Source organism: Tiliqua scincoides, chromosome 4 (genome assembly GCF_035046505.1).
Source record: "Tiliqua scincoides isolate rTilSci1 chromosome 4, rTilSci1.hap2, whole genome shotgun sequence".
NCBI classification, from domain to species: Eukaryota; Metazoa; Chordata; class Lepidosauria; order Squamata; family Scincidae; genus Tiliqua; species Tiliqua scincoides.
The window spans coordinates 61789517-61809857 of record NC_089824.1 but is presented as its reverse complement, the minus strand read 5'-3'; the positions used below and the strand labels follow the sequence as shown (position 1 = coordinate 61809857).

The 20341-nt window shown below is 43.6% G+C and overlaps 1 protein-coding gene across 3 annotated transcripts in view; it reads right to left on the bottom strand.

Moving 5' to 3' along the window:
- Positions 1-20341, bottom strand: part of LDLRAD4 (low density lipoprotein receptor class A domain containing 4) — a 370927-nt gene that overhangs the window by 287019 nt on the left and 63567 nt on the right. Inside the window, exons 2-3 of one of the 3 annotated variants that reach the window (XM_066623784.1) lie at positions 16524-16614; positions 5630-5714 (exon numbers count right to left, since the gene is read on the bottom strand). The exons of 1 other annotated variant lie outside the window; for it this stretch is intronic. The gene's annotated coding sequence lies outside the window, so the exon portion shown is untranslated. The remainder of the gene's footprint in view (positions 1-5629; positions 5715-16523; positions 16615-20341) is intronic. One more of the 3 variants, XM_066623783.1, reaches the window with a different exon arrangement.

Below are 20341 nucleotides of genomic sequence, written 5' to 3'. Positions count from 1 at the left end.
CATGAGATTGGGACGAAAATCAGAAGAATTGACATAGAAGGTTAACTCTCTTCCAATGAGTATAAGGAATATGTTCACTGACTTTGCTTCAGATACTTGAGAGGGTGAGAATCTAAATAAAATAGGTCATGATTTATCAGTAGACCACTTAATACTTCTTGAAAGAACACTGACTGCACTAATCCTGGCGTAATCCAGAAAGTTCAGCAAGTTACTTCTTATATTCCTATGCAAGGATCACTTAATAGTTATGCTTTAACTGTTAAAAGATCATGAGTGTGACTTCACAAGAATTTTAGTTTAGTTTTTTAAAAGTAGACCACACAAGACTAAAGTCAGCTTACCCCTGGGAGTGAGGGAGGTAGGAAGCCAAGTAAAGAAAAGTTGGAATTTGTATCTAAAACATCTCTTGAAGTCTCATCACAAGAATCTCTCTCTAAATTCAAGTTTGAAAAAGTTTACTGAAAAAGTAATAAGGTCCAAGTTTTAAGACACCTGATGCAGCCAAAGTACATTATCTGTATTTTTAGTAAGTAGGCTGGCAAATACAGTGGTGCCTCGCATAACGAATGCCCCGCGCAGCGAAAAACTTGCATAACGAAAGAGTTTTTCAATTGAGTTTGGTAACTCGCATAACGAAAATTTCTGGCCTTGCTTTGCATAACGGAAACATTTTTAGGTCCGTGCTTCGCATAACGAATTTTTTAAAAATTAAAAATTTAGTGTATGCTTCAAATTTTAGAAATCCTCTGTGCAGTATGTATGCCTTTAAAGAGCACATAATAAACACTTTGTAAACCAAATTTGACTTCGTTTTGACCTTTTTTGCCCATAGGAACGCATTAATTAGATTTCAATGCATTCCTATGGGAAAACGTGATTCGCGCAACGAAAATTTCGCATAACAAAAGGATTCGCGGAACGGATTAATTTCGTTATGCGAGGCACCACTGTATATGAAAACAAAAATATACAGAGTTCTAATCCTAGAACAACATAGCCGAACTGGAGCACATGGTAAAAAAAAAAAACTGGACATGAAGATACTATTTGGGCAGATGTTATGCTACACACCAAAATCATAGCACACAACTGATGAAGACTCTATTCAAAGATCCTGCTTAATATACACTACAATGCATTCAGACTCTGAGTGATCAAACTGTAAAGGAAAAATACATGCTGGATGAACCATCATATATTGTGGGAACATCATATATCAAATGGTTTGATTCACGGTTACAAGAAAAAAAATCAAATTGAGAATCTTGGCTACGTAAGTGCTGCTATTTCATTCTAGTGAAGTCATTTCTGAATGCTTCAGATGACTAAAATAAGATTGGGAGCTAGTAACTAGGCAAAACAGTAACCAGCAAACTGTCACTGTTCATAATGGTAAAGGATATTGTCCAAGCCTGGAGTTTCTGAAGTAAGCTTTATTGTTCATATTTCTAAATTTTTTGTTACTGTTTTGCTAGTGTCATCTATCATGTTGGATCTGGATTGTCTTGATTTTATGCTGTGGAATCTTAATATCTCCAAAATGATTAAAGTTGCAATCCGAACTTTTGTTCCCTTACCTCAGAGTTGCATTGCCCTTACATCAGTGCTGAAAAATTGGTTAGGATAGTGTCCTAAGGCAACAAAAATCTTACAGTTCAATCCTGTGGTAAGAGAGTGTGGCAGCAGCCACAGCACCAATGCTGGGTGTCATAAAAACATGATAAGCATTTTTTTCAACACCCTGGGAGAAAGTGGCACCTGCAGGAAAGCCTGCGCCAATCCCTGGGAGTCGCATCTCGCCTGACAGCTTCCAAGGCAGATTAGTGCTATGCTGGGCAGCAGGAAGGTGGGGGAAAGCATTTTGGAGGTGAAGAGAGTGTGGGAAAGGGGAAGTTCAGGCCCGGGAGGGGGTGGGGATGGCAGAGCAGGCCTCCACAACATCCTAACCCCTGTCCTGAGCATGAAAGCCTTACGTGGGGCCAGTGGCGTAGCTAGCAGGGGTGGTCTGCCCTGGGTGCCACCCTTGGGAGGTGTGACACCACTAGTGACCAATAACACTAAAATTGTGGTTGTTAGGAATAACACCATCATGTCATATACTATTTAATGCATAATTTACAGCAGAATGCAAAGAAAAAACCTGAGTGAAATATCTCCATTCTATCAAAAGTTATGGCCAAAACAGAAAAAAATTGCAACTGTCTTACATCACTAAGTGCGCAATCCTAACCAACTTTCCAGCCCCAGGGTAAGGGCAATGTAGCTCCAAGGTAAAGGAACAAACATTCCCTTACCTTGAGGATGTCTCCATGACTGTCCCCCAACTGCAAGATGCAGCACATAACCCATTGGCACAGTTATGGACCAGAGCTCAAAAGCTGGTGAGAATTTGGGCCTAAAAGTACAATTTCCTTAACTCAAAATGGAGCAATGAGACTGATAGTTCAAAGAGCCAATGAGATGTTATTATGTCACAGCATGGAACCAATAAGGTGTTAGCAACACCCGGGGATGACACTGGGGTGGATCCTGTGTTTGTGTTGTGGGGGCATGAGCATTACCTTAAGTCCAGACACCAGGTCAACCAGGCAGGTAGGCCCGGGCTCCTGCTTGAACTTTAGCCTGTGTGGCCAAGATTTGCTGGGCGGGTAGACCTGCACTTCCATTCTGACTGCCCTCTGCAGCCCTCTTCTAGACAGGAGGACCTGGGCTCCCAACTGGATTTGGAGCCCAGATCTACTTGCTGGGTAGATATGGGCTCCCATTCTAACTGGAGCCCAATTTCACTCCCCATCCTGGCAGGCATCCTTACCTCCTGACAAATTAATTATGTCATATGGGGGTTGACAAAAATTTATGGGCCCCAGGCATCATATGAACTAGCTACACCACTGCATGGGGCTACCTGGTTCTGTGTCAGCAATTTAGCTGGTGCTGACCCAAGTAGCCCAATTGAGCATGCTGGAACAGGACAGAGGGTAAGGGAACAAATGAGCGTACCTGCTACACCAGTGTTTGATAGAATTGGGCCGTTAATCATGATGCAACCTAATAACTAAAATGGTTGGGATGCAACTTCTAAAACAAGATAATTCTAGGTGGTGGTTTCAGTAGTGATTATCAAATTTTTTTTAAGTGTCCAATATGTTTTATGTATACATAAAATGTACACTACAGAAGCAAAATTAAAGTAGACAGTGGTCATTAATTTGTCTCCTGTCTGGATGTCAACTAAGCCCTTGTGACAGGTTTCCCTGTTTTAGAAGATACTGGTTGACTTTTTCATCCCTCCAAGCAATTTTTTATGAATCATACTTTTACGATGCCCCTCTTTGGAACACTTTCAGCTTACCCTGACTCATCGGTAATTTTCTTCAGGCATGATTTGAGGGGCGAAAGGAAAATGCCAACCTGCCATTAAACTATACCAGACAGCCTTTCAAGCATGACTTGTAATTATTATTTTTCCCTTCTCATTTGATGATTTGAGGAATGGCTTACTCATTCACATTAAGGCGATGTTTCATTCGTCATTAATGTTGCAAAAAAAGATTTTATTTGAACATTTTAAAAAGTAGGAAAGCTTTATCTAATATATGCATTGAACATATGTGACATCTGAGGGTATCATCTACCTGATTCCTTAACTATCGCTATTAGAAACATCTTAAAAGAAATGAAGCCTTTCCGGGTAAAACTAAAAGAAGGTAAAAAAAAGTGCAGAAATTTCTACCTGAACACAACCTGAAGGCAAAAAGCACAGTAGGAACCTATTGCTGAGTTGTGTTTTGGGGAGTACTGTCTTTCTAACTTACTGTTTCATTTTTTAAAATCCCCATGTGCACCCCAGAAAATACTGCAGTCACATACATATCAACACACAAACAAACATGCAGAAGGAAAATTCTGCGTGTTTGTTTGTGTGTTGGTATGTGCATGACTGCAATATTTTCTGGGGTGCACATGGTTTCACTTGTTCCCTATGGGAAAATAATTCTCTTGCATTGGGGTCTTGGACATTCCCCTGCATGACCAAGGTAGTGTTTTGTTTTCTCTACTAAGTCCAAGTACAGGAGTAGCATAATTGCCATGTAGTACAGGAAAAATTGCCATAGACTAAAAGAAAGAAACTCCACAGAAGCAAAAATATAGGCAAGGAGTCCCACTTTAGCAGAGGCACCAGCTGGACTTGACCCCAACTTGATAATACACTTTTCCCTCATGATATGTACTCTTAGTACATAGATTTTCACTTACACAATACTACACATATTAAGACCACCCATCTTTACCCATACCAAGATTTTAGATATAAGGTCTGGAAATGGTTTGGGGGGGACCAAATCTCTTGCACAGGCAAGGACTACCTCCCATTTTACCCAATGGGCACAAATCTACTCTTTTTCGTTTCCTGCAGGAGGCTTTAGCATTTTTTAAAAATGGCCAAACAGAAGTTTTTATACTCAGTATCTATACTGCACTTGTGAGTCAGAGAATAATTTTTCTAATGCATAAACAAAAGGGAGATTTTGTACAGCTGTGTTCAAATTCTCTGGCATACTACTATCTTGGATAGCTGTGTGTGTTTTTTTAAATAAAACACAAACAAGCGTCTCTCGCGCTCTCTCTCCTCCTCAAATCCCTCATTTCCACTCAGTTGAGATCATCTGAAAAGGCTCGTGGTGATCTAATCTGTTACATAACCAAAACACACAGAGGCAAAGTCTGCAGTCCACTCAGTGCTGGAAGCAATTGGGACTTCAAAGGGAGGATCTGTAAGCAAGCGGACTGCAGCACCAGCCTTTAATAATGAAAGGATATGCTAAGAAAAATAACAGTAAGAGATTGGTTACTAGAAGGAACTGCCCAAAAGCTTAAAGTGCTCATTTTGCTTTAAGTTAGATCTTAGGGCATTCAGGAGCAGAGTAGATAACAGATTTTCAAGGAAGATGTAAGAAATGAAATGTGTCTATTTTCTCATGCTCCTGTTTGAAGTCAGAATGAAGTCTGACTTTTGCCAATGAAGTTTGTGCCATTGCATTCACTATTTCAATTTAAGATCACATCCTTGGCAGGCTGCTATTATTTTAAAGATAAGCACACTGCTGATTCTCAGGCATTAAAAATCAGAAGATGTCTGCTAAAGTTTGGTTCATGTAACTATCTGGAACCATCAGGATTACAGGGAATACACCTCTGAACACTAGATGCTGGAGACGTACAAGGTGGAGTTTGTTGCCCTGTTTGTAAGCTGCCCTGAGGCATCTGGTTGACTCTTTTTGAAAACAAAGCGTTGAACTAAACGAACCCTTGGTCTGGTCCAGCAGGACTCTTCCTAGGTTCATATAAGAAAACGGATAGAATCTTCCCAAGTCAAAGACACTGAACAACTGACAATTTTTTAATGATTTACAATTGAGGTTATATACCTCATTATTAAATAATTTTACTGCTCCAGTAATGGAGATAGCATATCAACTTGCACACAGTCATGCTCATTGCATTTTCAGGTGTTTTTCCCATTTTTCAGGTATATGTGCAATTATAGGTATGCATAACTTAACAAAGGAGATAGGTTATCCAAACCCCAACATTAAGCTATTTTGTCATTACGCGAAATCCTTACCTTAGTGGTAGTGTGTTGGTGATCAATATTGTCAATAGGAGGCCTCTTCCAGGTTGAACTGGGTCGCCATGGGCATCAGAATGGCCTGCAGAAGCAACCAGAAGCTACTTTTAGTTTTTAGCAGCAAACCAGAAATAGTTTCTGAAAACCAGAAGTAGCTTCCAGAGGCTTCTATGGGCCATTCTGAGGACCGTGGAGGCCCACCACAACCCAGAAGAGGCCTCTGGGGCCTCCTAATGACAACACCAACACAAAGGTACAGTAAACCAATGACATACTGTCATATATGTGGTCCACTGTTGGTTAGAACATCGCTAAGTGAAGCACCCCTATAGTGTTTGATGGCACTCATGCTCCCAAGTTATATTTCTGAGAAGTATAATGCATCCTATGCAACTGGCCATATGAACTGATCTGGGGGAGGCTTCTTGCCCCAGTCAGTTAATCTGAATTACTACTCTATTACAGCCATTAAAAATTTTGGAATTTAAACAAATCATTCTCACACTGTTCATAGTAGAAGCATTTTATATTGCTACCAAATCTATAATAGATGCTACAAAGGCACAAAGCAATACATGGTGTTTCTGCCCATTCTAAATCGAAACAAATGTATTCTGACACCACAGTATTTTTTCCATTGTACAATGTGAAAAATAATGGTAAAATGGGTATTTATTACATATGGTTTTTCCAGACTGACAATGTAAAGAAGACAATGAAGTCATGATGAAGATCATATAATTTCACAATACCACCCCCAGTTACTTGCAGGTTTTCTAGATTGAATCCCAGCAGGAGTAATAGCATCTGTGTCTATGGTGGAAATACAGCTATTATATTTGGTTTATTCTGTTTTCTTTAGACAGTTTTATATGTCCTGTTTATCACAAGAATCAGAGTAGAATATAAGTTGGTAAACACACTTGATGGTGACTAAATTGAGTAATTTTTCTCTATATTAAACCCACAAAATTACATTTTGCCCAAACTCCACTGATGGAGACATCAGCTTGTCCAAACCCAGAGGGTATCACATTTTAAAAGTACAGACACTGGCGTCACTAGGGGGGTGCAGAGGGTGCGGGCCGCACCAGGTGATGCGCCGGGGGGGTGACGCACCCTGGGGGAGGATGTGCTAACATCGCGGGGTTAGGAGCTACCATGTACTGCCACAAGCCGTTGGATGCGGAATGGCCAGTGGAGTGCAACGCAAAAAACAGAATTGAAACAGCTCCTTTCCTTCAAAAGTTATGGCCAAAAAACAGGAAGGAAAAAATGCATGGAGCCCTATGGAAAGTGAGCCATATCATGTGTTTACTCGCAAGTAGGTGTACTTGCCATAGTCTGTTGGAAAGGGCAGACTGAGAGGAATCAAAGGACACCATAATGGTCCCGATCCAATGACTGCAGCCCAAAAAAACACCCGAGAAGCTCCCCCCTCCCAGCTGCGAGTCCGAGCCCGAAACGAAGCCACATGGTCACGTTTACTCGCAAGTAGGCAGACTTGCCTTAGTCAAGGCAGGCTGAGAGGCTCCAAGGACGTCAGAATGGTCCTCATCCAATGAGTGTAACCCCCAAAAACACTGCAGAAGGATGTTCCTCCCTCCCAGTTGCCTCTCTCCCAGTCTATGGAGCCCTATGGAAAGCAAAACAGTCTCACAGTCACGTTTACTCGCGAGTAGGCAGGTGTGCCTTGGCTGGTGGTCAGGAAAGGCAAGGGGGAATGTGAGGACACCAGAAGGGTCCTGATCCGATGGAGCAGGAGTGCAAAAGAAGGCAGCCCCCCCCCCCCACTAAAAAGGACAAAAAACAGGCTTGAATGGTAAGGGGAAAGTTTTCTATTTTGCATTTGCAAAACCAGGTGGGTCTTTGTATTGATATGCCTGAAATAGAAGAACTTTAAACTGGGAACTGGGAGGGCTGAAGAGCTCACTGATTCTTTTTGGGGGGTTGTTACTGCAGGCAGACTACAGAGTAAGCCCCATTGTACAGATTACCCCTATGGGACTTACTTCAGAGTAGACATGCATAGGCTTGGGCTCACAGGCTGCAATCCTACCCACACTTTCCTGAGAGTAAGCCCCATTGACCACAATAGGACTTACTTCAGAGTAGATTCACTTGATGGAACAGGACTGGCTCCCCCTTATTTTTTTCTTTTCTTTTAATTTAATTATTTATAATTATTTATTTTAATTTGCTTGAGGATGTCACTTCTGGCCATGACATCACTTCCAATGGGTCCTTTACTGATTGTCATTCTAAAAAGTGGGTCCCAGTGCTAAAAGTTTGAGAACTGCTGCAATAAGGTGTTAGTAAGTTGACACGAGGTGTGTGTGTGTGTGTGTGTGTGTGTGTGTGTGTGTGAGTGTGTGTGTGAGTGAGTGAGTGAGTGAGTGAGTGAGTCTACAAGTTTTCAAAATCACTAAAATCAGAATTTGGAGGAATAATACCTTCATGTTATATATCAATCAATGCGTTATTTCATGCAGAATGCAATGAAACAAACCACATTGAAATATCTGTGTTATAACAAAAGGTACAGCCAAAAAACTGGTGGGGGCAGGGCGATGGCACATTACCACGCCCACCAGGGGTGTTGCTCCGTCCACTACATGGATTGATGCGCAGGCCTCCCACACCGGGTGACGCGAATCCTAGTGACACCACTGAGTACAGACCCTAGAAGCAGAGGAATTCCCATATATCAGGACACCATGTCCTGTCATTAGAGTCTATTGATGCCACATCAACTAGTTGTCTTCAGAGATAGGCACCACCATGTTGCATGGTAGACACTTGGCAAAGTGACAGACACTGGCAATTTATCAATAGTTTTAGCCTCTAAATAACTTTTAAAAATGCATTTTAAGTGCTCATGAAATGATATGGACATATGAAGGGAAATGTGTGCTCATCACCAGTGTGCCACAGGCAACATAACCACATTTAGCATATCACTCTCTACACTACGCAACTGGGGTTAGCCCTGGGAATCTTGTTTTCCCTGAAAACAAGAATCCTGGCATAAGCAAGTCCACATCTATTTGCAACCCTGGAGAGCTGTCACCAGTCAGCATAGACAATCCTGAACCAGACCAGATGTCCTCAGTCAGCAGAAGGCAGCTTCAGATTCTTGTTGGAACGTATGTAGCACCTTACAGACATTGTTTTCCCTCAGCTAGCAAATTAACTCTCCAACTTCCTCTCTCTCTCGCCAACTGGATTTTTCCCTCCCATTGTCCTGGCTGTCATGCACTTAGGAAATCAGCCAGGTGAGCAAGGAGAGGTGAAGCAGCATGATCCAGAGCCCAACCTGCTCCAATCACCATGTTTATTTCAAACAGGACCATGTGAAGAAAGGAGGTAGCATTGGACCTGAAGGTAAAGGAGTGAGAATGGAAGCACACTCTGGATTGCAATGCTCTGCCTAACTTTGCCCCCTCCTTGCCCATCCAGCTGCTTTTGTAAATAGCCAGGTGGGCAAGGAGGATAAGGAGGCGGGGCAATAGCAACACCTGCATTGGGGCACATACACTAATGCATATGTGAGGTTTTCAGGGGGTGGCGTTCATATTAGCAGAAGCAGCGGATCTGCCTCAATTCAGGGGACAGATCTGGTCAGGCTATTCCTGGGCAAGACAGAGAATGCAGCAGTTGGGAAGGAGCACTCCCCTTGGTGCACTACCCTTGGTGATACCATGAACCTGGAAATTTTTATTATGGACACTGGTGTCCATGTACAAACACAATGCTGACCCGTGGCCATCTGGAACTATTAACTAGCAATCAGCCTAACAATGTTGGGCTGATCAGTAGCTTCTCACAAATGTCTCACAGAGAAGGGAAGGAACATGAACCCATATAAAGCAGCAGATGTTTCATAGGACCATGCATACATCTCAGGCTTTTTTTAACACAGTGATTCTCAAACATTTTAGCACCATGACCCACTTTTTGAATGACAACCTGTTGGGACCCACCAGAAGGCATTTAGGCTTCAACCCTAAGCTGTGATCAGCCAAAGGTCCCATTACACAGCCCACTCATGCTATTATTTTGCATAGCCCAGGACTCAAACATTCCAGCTTGGAAATCAAAGCAGAACAAAGACCTGGATCCTTCTTCAACCACGCTGTCCTTCCCCTCTTTACAGTGTCCCATCTACCCATCTATTCAGGGCAAAGCATCATGCCTCTCTCTCACCAGAAGCCTGCCCTGTCACGCAGCTCTCTACTTTGTATTTTCAGCTGTGTATTTTCTATGACAGCTGAGCTAGGTGCTACGCAGCCCACCTTGCAACCCACTCAGTGGGTCCCAACCCATAGTTAGAGAAAAGCTGTTTTAATGGAAAAAATTGAAGCTTTGACTTGTGTTCATTTTGTCTTCAGCTGATTTGGAGGGATGAGGAGGAAGCAATAGTAAAGCATATGTTTGACACAGACTTTGTATTTTTCGGCAAAAAAGTCTGAGAAGAATGCCTGTGTCTGTTTTCCTTGGAGCCGTGAAACCTTTTGACTGTTCTGCAGGCATATTCCTTTGCTCTCTTGGTGTCTTAGAGCAGTATTTCTCAAATTGTGGGTCAGGACCCACTAGGTGGGTCGCAAGCCCATTTCAGGTGGGTCCCCATTCATTTCAATAATTTATTTTTAATATATTAGACTTGATGCTCCCATGGTATATGACTGCAATTGGGGAAAAGTTACAGATCTGTATTTTTAACAGGCTACTATGTATCTGCTTTTAACAATGATAGTAAATGAGACTTATTCCTGGGAAAGTGCGAGTAGGAGTGTTAAAAAATTTCCTGTTTGATGATGTCACTTCCAGTCATGACATAACTTCCGGTGGGGCCTGACATTCTTATTCTAGAAAGTGAGTCCTGGTTCTAAAAGTTTAAGAACCACTGCCTTAGAGCATTTAAAATGATAGGCAGGAAATCACCAGTTGGGGAAGACCCGACAAGCCTGAACTAAAAGAAATAGTCTGCAATTTTGATGCATTTTGATGATACTTCATTGGGACCTTCTGATTTACATCCTTTTTTCCAGCTTGCTAGATCTATAGAATAGTACATACATATGTGAAAACCAGAAATCATTTAGAGATCAGTGAATGAGTTTTTTTAAAATTTAGAAACTCCCCAATGAAAAACTACAAACATCCTCTACATTATTGTGCTGGCAGCCTCTTTCAGGTGGGTGGAAAAGAATTTAAATTTATAGCACAGTCCTACCTAATTCCCCATGCAGTAATGCCACAGTTGTGACTGCAACAACTACCGCGGCATCTCTCTCCTTAGCGTTGTAGGAAAGCTGTTTGCCCGAGTTGTACTAAAGAGGCTCCAGGTACTTGCAGAGAGCGTCTATCCAGAATCGCAGTGTGGATTCCGAGCCAACAGGTCCACCACTGATATGGTATTCTCCCTTAGACAACTGCAGGAGAAATGCAGGGAACAACGACAGCCACTCTTTATAGCCTTCATAGATCTCACAAAGGCTTTCGACCTGGTCAGCAGAGACGGCCTCTTCAAGATTCTCCCCAAGATTGGATGTCCACCCAGGCTCCTCAGCATCATCAGATCCTTCCACAAGGACATGAAGGGCACTGTTGTCTTCGATGGCTCCACATCAGACCCTTTTGACATCCGAAGCGGAGTGAAGCAGGGCTGTGTTCTTGCACCAACCTTGTTTGGGATTTTCTTCGCTGTCCTGCTGAAGCAGGCCTTTGGAACTGCAACAGAAGGCATCTATCTCCGGACCAGATCAGACGGAAAGCTCTTCAACCTCTCCAGACTGAGAGCAAAATCCAAGGTCCAGCTGAAATGTCTGCGTGACTTCCTCTTTGCCGACGATGCAGCTGTCACTACCCACTCTGCCAAAGATCTCCAGCAGCTCATGCATCGTTTTAGCAAGGCCTGCCAAGATTTTGGACTGACAATCAGCCTGAAGAAAACACAGGTCATGGTTCAGGATGTGGACTCACCTCCCTGCATTACAATCTCTGAGCATGAACTGGAGGTTGTCCATGACTTTGTGTACCTTGGCTCAACGATCTCCGACACTCATTCTCTCGATGCCGAGCTAAACAGGCGCATCGGTAAAGCAGCTACCACGTTTTCCAGACTCACAAAGAGAGTCTGGTCCAACAAGAAGCTGACGGAACATACCAAGATCCAGGTCTACAGAGCTTGCGTCCTGAGTACACTTCTGTACTGCAGCGAGTCATGGACTCTTCGCCCACAACAGGAGAGGAAACTGAGCGCTTTCCACATGCGCTGCCTCCGACGCATCCTCGGCATCACCTGGCAGGACAAAGTTCCAAACAACACAGTCCTGGAACGTGCTGGAATCCCTAGCATGTATTCACTGCTGAAACAGAGACGCCTGCGTTGGCTCGGTCATGTCGTGAGAATGGATGATGGCCGGATCCCAAAGGATCTCCTCTATGGAGAACTCGTGCAAGGAAAGCGCCCTACAGGTAGACCACAGCTGCGATACAAGGACATCTGCAAGAGGGATCTGAAGGCCTTAGGGATGGACCTCAACAAGTGGGAAACCCTGGCCTCTGAGCGGCCCGCTTGGAGGCAGGCTGTGCAGCATGGCCTTTCCCAGTTTGAAGAGACACTTTGCCAACAGTCTGAGGCTAAGAGGCAAAGAAGGAAGGCCCATAGCCAGGGAGACAGACCAGGGACAGACTGCACTTGCTCCCGGTGTGGAAGGGATTGTCACTCCCGGATTGGCCTTTTCAGCCACACTAGACGCTGTGCCAGAACCACCTTTCAGAGCGCGATACCATAGTCTTTCGAGACTGAAGGTTGCCAATAATAATGCCACAGCACCAACATGACATCTGCTGTATCCTGTGGGGAAGTTTTTGCATGCTAAGGCCTCCTCAGGGTAAAGGGAACATTTGTTCCCTTGACCGGGTTAAGCCCCAGCAACTGCCATGGGTCAACTTGAACCCACACTAGCAATATCACTGGTGCAAGTCCTCTTTGATCTGTGAAGGTTGATCAGGCCTGGGAAGGGGGATAGGATTCAGCAGTCAGTGCTGCCACCAAATCCACTCCCTTCCTGGGTCCAATCCACCTTCCTCTCTCTGCCATCTCCATCCCAATTTTGCCCACCTCTGCACCATTCCACTCCCTGTGCCAACCTACCTGCACCGACAGGTGTCCCTGGTCTGTCCAAGCATGGAACCAGCTGCTTCCCGCTTGCAGCAGCAGCCAGTCTATGCTCCGTAAAGCATGAACCGCCGTAAAGCACATTATGCCGGCGGAACTCGTGTTCCACCAGCATAACGCTCCCATAGGATCAGGCCATTACATTAATCATAACTCACCCGTTAGATTGGGTTATTAGCCCCATTGGATTAGGCCGTTGCTTTGTTATATGGCTAGAGGTCAATCAGAATGATGATGCACACTGTCATAAGTTATGAGCAATTGGTATCTTACTTTGAGAGAAGAATAGTGTTTAGGAAGTTTTCTGCCTGAACTGTGGTGTTCTTGCTCTTCCTTTAGTAATCCTGGAAGTCTAAGTAGATCTCTTTGCAAGTTTAAATGACAATATAGCCAATCACACTGACATTTATATGTGCCTGGAGGTATCTTGCTTTCCTGCCTTGTGATCATTCTCCATTCTTCACTATGCTTGCCTTGAGGAAAGCTGGCCTAAATACTGTTAAGATAGTTTGTATTTGCCTCTGGGGATATAAAACCCCTTTCTATTGTTCCCTAAAAGCATATTGCTTGAGTTGAATAATACATTTCTGCAGTCTAGAGAACAGAGATCAGAGTTGTTTTTTTCCTTACTGTTCTCTTTTTCTCAATTTTTAGTATCCTTTTTCATCTAATAATTCAAATAACTGAATTGTTTTTTTATTTGCTCAGTATCCAGAATTTTTGGTTAATTGGAGTTTTAAAACTCAGACCATTGTCCTAATGGAAACACTTTTTTTCCAATTTAAGCATACAAAGCATAGGCTCAGTGCAAGGTACGTTTGCTGTGCTATCTTAATAGTAGACATTTCACAATCAACCTGTTTCTGTAGAGGCTACAGTCCTGAACATGCTTCTTTGAAAGTAAACTTAATTGAGTTTATTGATTTATTTTTCAGAAAATTGATTTAGTACCAAGATGCCAGCCAATTCTAAATAAAGTTGCTTTACCTGCTGTATTTTCTTAAGTGGAATGTATTGGCACATACAGCTGCTATCCTAACTGAAAGAACAGACTAAAGTTTCATTGTCGTGAATGTCGTGGGCCCATTCGTTTCCAGGCCCAATTCAAGGTGCTGGTTTTGACCTTTAAAGCCCTATACTGCTCTGGGCCAGGCTATCTTAGAGATCGCCTACGCCCGTACAATCCGGCTTGTCCTCTCAGGTCATCAGAGAAGGCCTTTTTACAAGTGCCGCCGCCCAAGGAGGTTCGTGGGGCATCGGCAAGAAATAGGGCCTTCTCAGTAGTGGCACCAACGTTGTGGAACTCCCTTCCCCTTGACTTGAGAATGGCTCCCTCTCTTGAGTTTTTTCGGCGAGGCCTGAAGACTCTGCTCTTTAAACAAGCCTTCTTATTCCATTCCTTCTTAACTTTTTAATACATCTTTTAGTTTCTTTTTACAGGCTGGATTCCTCTATGACTTGCTGTTTTTATTCGGACTTTATTCTGACTACTGTTTTTATGGCCTCTGTTAGTGTGTTTTTAATATGTTTTTATCTTGTTAAATCATGTTTTTAAATGTTGTGAGCCGCCCTGGGTCCCTTTTAGGGAGAAGGGCGGGATACAAATAAAGTTTATTATTATTATTATTATTGTCGTGCATGATGCCAGGGTAGAGTTATATCATTCAGGTAAGGCATTTTATAGTTATGCCCAGCAAACTCTGCCTTCCCTATACAGGTGCGGCCTCGGTATCTGTGAGGGATCCATTCTTGGATCCCCGCAGATATTGAAAACTGCAGATAATGCTTTTTTCTCAACATTCCAAGTCTCAGGAAGCTCTACAGAGGGCTGCGTGGGACTTCTTGAACCTCCTGGAGTCTGCTGCACCCCTAAGTGAGTATAAGCGCCCCCCTTCACCCCCCTTAGTGACCCGATCCTGGGGATTGTGTCTCTGCCTCTCCCTTCCCACACCCCTTAAAGGGGCAGGGGAACCTTTACACAAACTGGTGGGTCATGACCCACCAGTTTGAGTACCACTGATCTAGACAAAAGAACTCTCTGTCTGCAGATTTGATTATGACGTCTATCATAAGCCAGTTAGCCCATGATGAAGCCACATAAGATTGACCACCTTGGGTTAACATCAAACAACTTTAACTGGTAACTGTACAAACAATATTGTACAAGTTGATAGTATTACATGTTTATCTTCAACTTTTAGAAACATTTTTATAACATTTCTTTCTTTTAGAACTATAAATATATTAATTAGAATTTCTAATTCTTAACAGAATCTTTACAGGAATACTTGAACTTGGCCAGAAATTCTCTTTCTTTGATATAATTCTTAAGCCCCATTGTAGTCAAGTAGGCTTACTCCCAGGAAAGTGTGGATCGTTTTGTTTGTGTCTGCTGGAGCAGGAGAGCCTGCACCATGGGGGGGGGGGGATTTGGCAAGCACTCCCTGGTTTTTTTAAAGCAATCCCCTCTCCTTCCCCTCCTCCCTCCCCCTCCATTCTCAGCCCTCACCGTTGCCAGCTGTTCTGCTTCTTTCACAGGTGGGATGCTGACATTTTGAGGGTCCAGTCTTATGCGTTTCTACTCAGAAGTAAGTCCTATTCTAGTCAATGGGATTTACTCCCAGGAAAGTGTGGAAAGGATTGTAGCCTTGCTGGGCTGTTTTGTTTCCATAGGCTGGAGCACGGAGAGCCTGCACCATGGGGGGGGGGGGAATTGGGCAAACACTCCCTGGGTTTTTTAAAGCAATCCCCTCTGTTGCTACCGCACCTGCCCCTGTGTGTGTGTGTGTGTGTGTGCGTGCGCGCACGCACGCATGAGAGAGAGAAAGAGAGCACACCACCTTGCTGCATGTGCTCTGGCTGCAGAGGTTTTCTGTCCCCACCTTCCCCTCTTCAGCCTCTGCTGGCTCAGGTGCTCCAGGAGTCTTACTGTTCCTTTGCAAGGGGAACCACTTCCATGGCTCCAGGGCTATTTCCCTGCCTGTGCCAGGCAGAGCCTTTTTGCTGTGTTCTGGGTGCCTGGAAAAGGAGCGAGATGCCATCGAAGGGCAAAGGAGGCAAAAGTGTGTGAGACTTTCAGTTCCCCCACCCCATTTGCATTGAGACAAATCCGCAGATAAAAAAATCGGTGGATAAATAGGCTGCACCTGTAATTCATACTTAAAAATTTTAATAAAGCACTTGAAATTTGCAGTTGGTCTAATTCAGGGGTCTCCAAACTTTTTGGTCAGAGGGCCGCATCAAATATCTGGCGTGGTGTGGAGGGCCGGATAAAAATTTAAATATAAAATTTAAATAAATAAATTAGAGCTAGAACTTAGATGAGTGAATAAATGAATGAATGGACTCATTCATGCAATCTCTCTGGTCCTCAGAACACCCTCCAGACACAATCAGAGCACAGTTCTGGTCATGTTCAGCTGAGTGGGCCAGAGGCTTTCAGGGACGAGAAGTTGGCCACGGGCCAGCAAGAGGCTTGCTGCGGGCAGCATCTGGCCCCCGGGCCAGGGTTTGAAGATCCCTGGTCTAATTTATTACTGAAGCATTTGGGAAAGCTGATGCCTTAGAAGGCAAATCCAAATCTAGAAAGGAGTTAAGAATTCATACAGCCACTCCTCCAACTGTAACTACTTAAAATAAAAACCACAGGGGTGTAGCTTCGCTTTGGAAGTGATTTGTGGAGAAGATATATTTAATGCTACTTACCAAACTGTTCATATGAAATCCTCAGTACACCTCTGAATCCTATACAGCCAAGGATCAGCTCCCTGTAACTAAGCATACAATGGCAAATGTTCTGAAAATAAAACACAGAAGACATGTTCAGTGTGCAATCGCTTATAATTCTAATCATGCCTCATCAGCACCACCTCAATCAAATTCTGAAGAAGAGTCATTACTATCCTTGTGGTTGATGAGGGGTGGGTTACAAATATCTTAAGGCCAAATTCTAGTCTAAAGATATGCCTGGATCAGCTATGCTGGTGTAATAACTGCCCCACCAGCAGAAAACACATCTGCCAGTGCTTGCATACACTGGCACAGTGACCCGAAATAGCCATGTTGTCATAAACCAGACGCAGCCTAGACCAGTGATTTTCAATCTTTTTTATTTCACAGCACACTGACAAGGCACTGAAATGGTCAAGGCACACCATCAGTTTTTAACAACTGACAAAGCACACTATGCTGTCAATGGGGGCTCACATCCTCCATTGGCCCTACTAATAAATGACCCTCTCCCAAATTCTTATGGCACACCTGGAGACCATTCACGGCACACCAGTGTGCCATGGCATAGTGGTTGAAAATGGCTGGCCTAGCCACTGGCACAACTCCAACAACAGAGACAACAAAGTAGGGCATGTCATCAGCAGGGTGTCACAGAGATAGTGGATGAAAAATTCCACAAATGTCACCCAGTGGACATGCCCCCAAACATCCAAAAATCACTAAGTCAACGGAAGACATGATGCAGGTTAGAGGAACCCCATAGGGAACTATGCACAAGTGACGCACACCAAAACACCACAACATTTCTCAGGCCTCTCAAACCAACTCACCTACACCACAGAGCATAGGACAAAGAAGACATCTGGCAGCCACCTTTCAGACCCACTCCCACATTAGATCTGCAAACACCACAGCAGAACAGTGAAACAATGGGTGCAGCCAGACCTAAATGGCACCAGTTACTCCACTGTCTGTGTGAGAACTTGCAATGGCACAGCAGCCCTACTGGGGGGAGAGGTTTGGCAATCCCCTACTTGTTCTCCTTCAGATGCTGCTCTCTCACAGATCCCGAGCAATAAAATCTTTGACCCAGACATATGCATTCTTAGCAGACAGAGAACCCCCCCAGAGCAATATGTCTCAGCCAGTCCCAAGGAGGGACACAATTGGAGGGAGGGCCCAAGTCACCAGGCAATCTAGGCAAGGCTGTCCAAGACACCAGGCAGCTTTGGCGAGGGTGCCCGAGTCAGCCAGGAGCCACACAGCAGGGAGACACCTATGGCTCACTTTCCATGGCCTACCTCCACTCTGGATAAGCATATAATATGGTGCATGCTATGCCAGTATCTGTACGATGTCAGCTCAACATATGGATAGGACTGGCTATAAAACAACTAACTGTGCCCTTCCAAAAATATTCAGGCATCAGCTGTTAACTGAACATGGTTATAAAAGGAACCAGCTTTCTAGCACAGGACTTACAGGCAGATCCTATCCTGGGCCAGTGCTGGCCTCCTGTGTGCTGCCCAAAAGACTTCCATCACAAGCATGCCATAAGGCATGTTGCAGCAGCCAGAAGGATGGAGATGCTGTCAGGGAGGCCAGTGCAGGCGGGTACTGGGTCTCTGTGCCAGTCAGAGGACCACCAGGAGCCATCAACAGTTGATTCCCTGCTGAGCAGCAGGAAGGCATTCTGGGGCAGAAGGAGGGTGGAGGGAAGGCAGCACAAGGGTGAAACTGGGCAGGTGGGGAGGGGGGCAGTTCAGGCCCAGGAGGGGAAATGGCAAAGGAAGCTGCTGCCACATCCTATCCGCCCTCCCATGCCTGAAAACCCATGCTTTGGGTCTACTCAGTTTAGCACCAGTCATTGAGCTTGTCCAGATCTGATGATGATGATGATGATGATGATTAACAGTATTTATATACCGCTTTTCAACTAAAAGTTCACAAAGCGATTTACAGAGAAAAATCAAATAACTAATGGCTCCCTGTCCCAAGGGCTCACAATCTAAAAAGATGCAACACGAGCAAACAGCCACTAGTAAAGACACTGCTGGGGTGAGGTGGGCCAGTTACTCTCTCCCTGCTAAACAGAAGAGGAGCACCCACTTGAAAAAGTGCCTCTTGACCAGTTAGCAGGGGTTTGGTGGAGCTTGACACAAAGTAAGGGAGCAACTGTTCACTTATCTGGAGGAGACTTCTGGCTGCCTCCCTGGCCCCACGGGATACAGCAGCAGCCATTTTAGCACCACTTTACCACAACATGGGCAGACACATTGGGTTTGGGCTGCCCATTCTATAAAATATACCTTCAATAATCATAGCAGATGAGTCAGCCTGGAAGGAAAAGAGAGGAGACTGGAAAAGGCAACTGAGTGCACATCTAAGGGCATCTCTGATGTCAACTACCTATCAACAGCCACCACTGGACTGCGCATTAGACGGAAGATGCAATTTCCTCTTCAGTTTTTAAAAACAGAGACTATATTTTCTGAGCAAAGGCTTTAATGTCTGCTTTATGTCTATTTTATCAACCGTAATTTTATTTAAACATTTTTTAAAGATTGGGGTTTTTAAATGCATTGTCTAAATTTAGCTTGTTCCAAAATTTTGTTGGTTTGTGTTATGTAATTTTATTTTCATGTTATGTATTATGCAAACACCAAGGTTTTTGGCTTTTTTTTAAGCAGGTGGTTTGAGAGAAAAAAGATTAATGAGAAAATGATGAAGTAACAACTTCAAAAATATGGAAAGCTCTTAAAACATATTCAAACTGTGAAAGAGAAACGCATTCCCTTTGCCAGCAAAGCTTGAGCAAATGAACAATTCAAGTTACTGTTCTTGATAAGTCATTTACAACAGTGGCTTAACTAATATGCTCTTTTAATTGTAGACAAAGGAATACGCATCAATTTCATTCAATGCTCTTTACTCTTACTTTTCAAAACAGTCAGAATTAACAGTGTTACTTCATAACATTTCACAAATTCCTGTGTTCAGTCATATCAGCTCAATGCGCCTGCAGCCTTAGTAGTCAGCAATTTGTGAGTAAATTCATCACATCTTTGCTTCAGATTCCATTATGGTTGTGTGTGTCTCTCTACACACTCAGGCCTTGCCAGTATGTAGGATTAAACTACTTTCCAAGGTTGAATAAGCCACCATCTGTCTGTTTTGCATGGTGCTGTTTGCCATCCAGGAGGCTTGTCCCTCAGAGCGTGTTCCTACCATATGTCACCCTCAAGTGATCAGCCATGCCAAGACATTTGGGGAAAAAATGACTAAGTTTAGCTGGAAAACCCTCTTTAGAATTCCAGAGGAGATTCTCCAAGGCTGTGTTTGTCAAACTGTTCCGTCCTCCCTAACCTCCTGCGATACCCATCTGCCAGGAACTTTAGAGAGATGTTGTCCAAAAGCCGAAACCCAATTCTGATTGGGTGATGTAACAAAATGCCATTTTCTAGTTCCTGCTCATGCTACTCAGTTCAAAAATGCCGCTAAAAAAGATAAACATGAGTAGCTGCATACCTGGAAAGAGGTTAGAATGTTATGTTCAGTCTTCTCTAACCAAACAATCAAGTTAAAATATACAACAGTCAAATTTAAGCTCAAATTTATTAAATTAAAAAAGGAACAGTTAAAAATCTAAAATGATTTGTATACCAATAGATAAAACAGACAAATGCCAAATAAAATTCCAAAATACGGATCCTCAGACTCTGAAAGATTGACATGGAATGTTTCCACTAGGAAAAGCTGACTAAATGAAGACTTGGGGGTTCAGGAGAAAG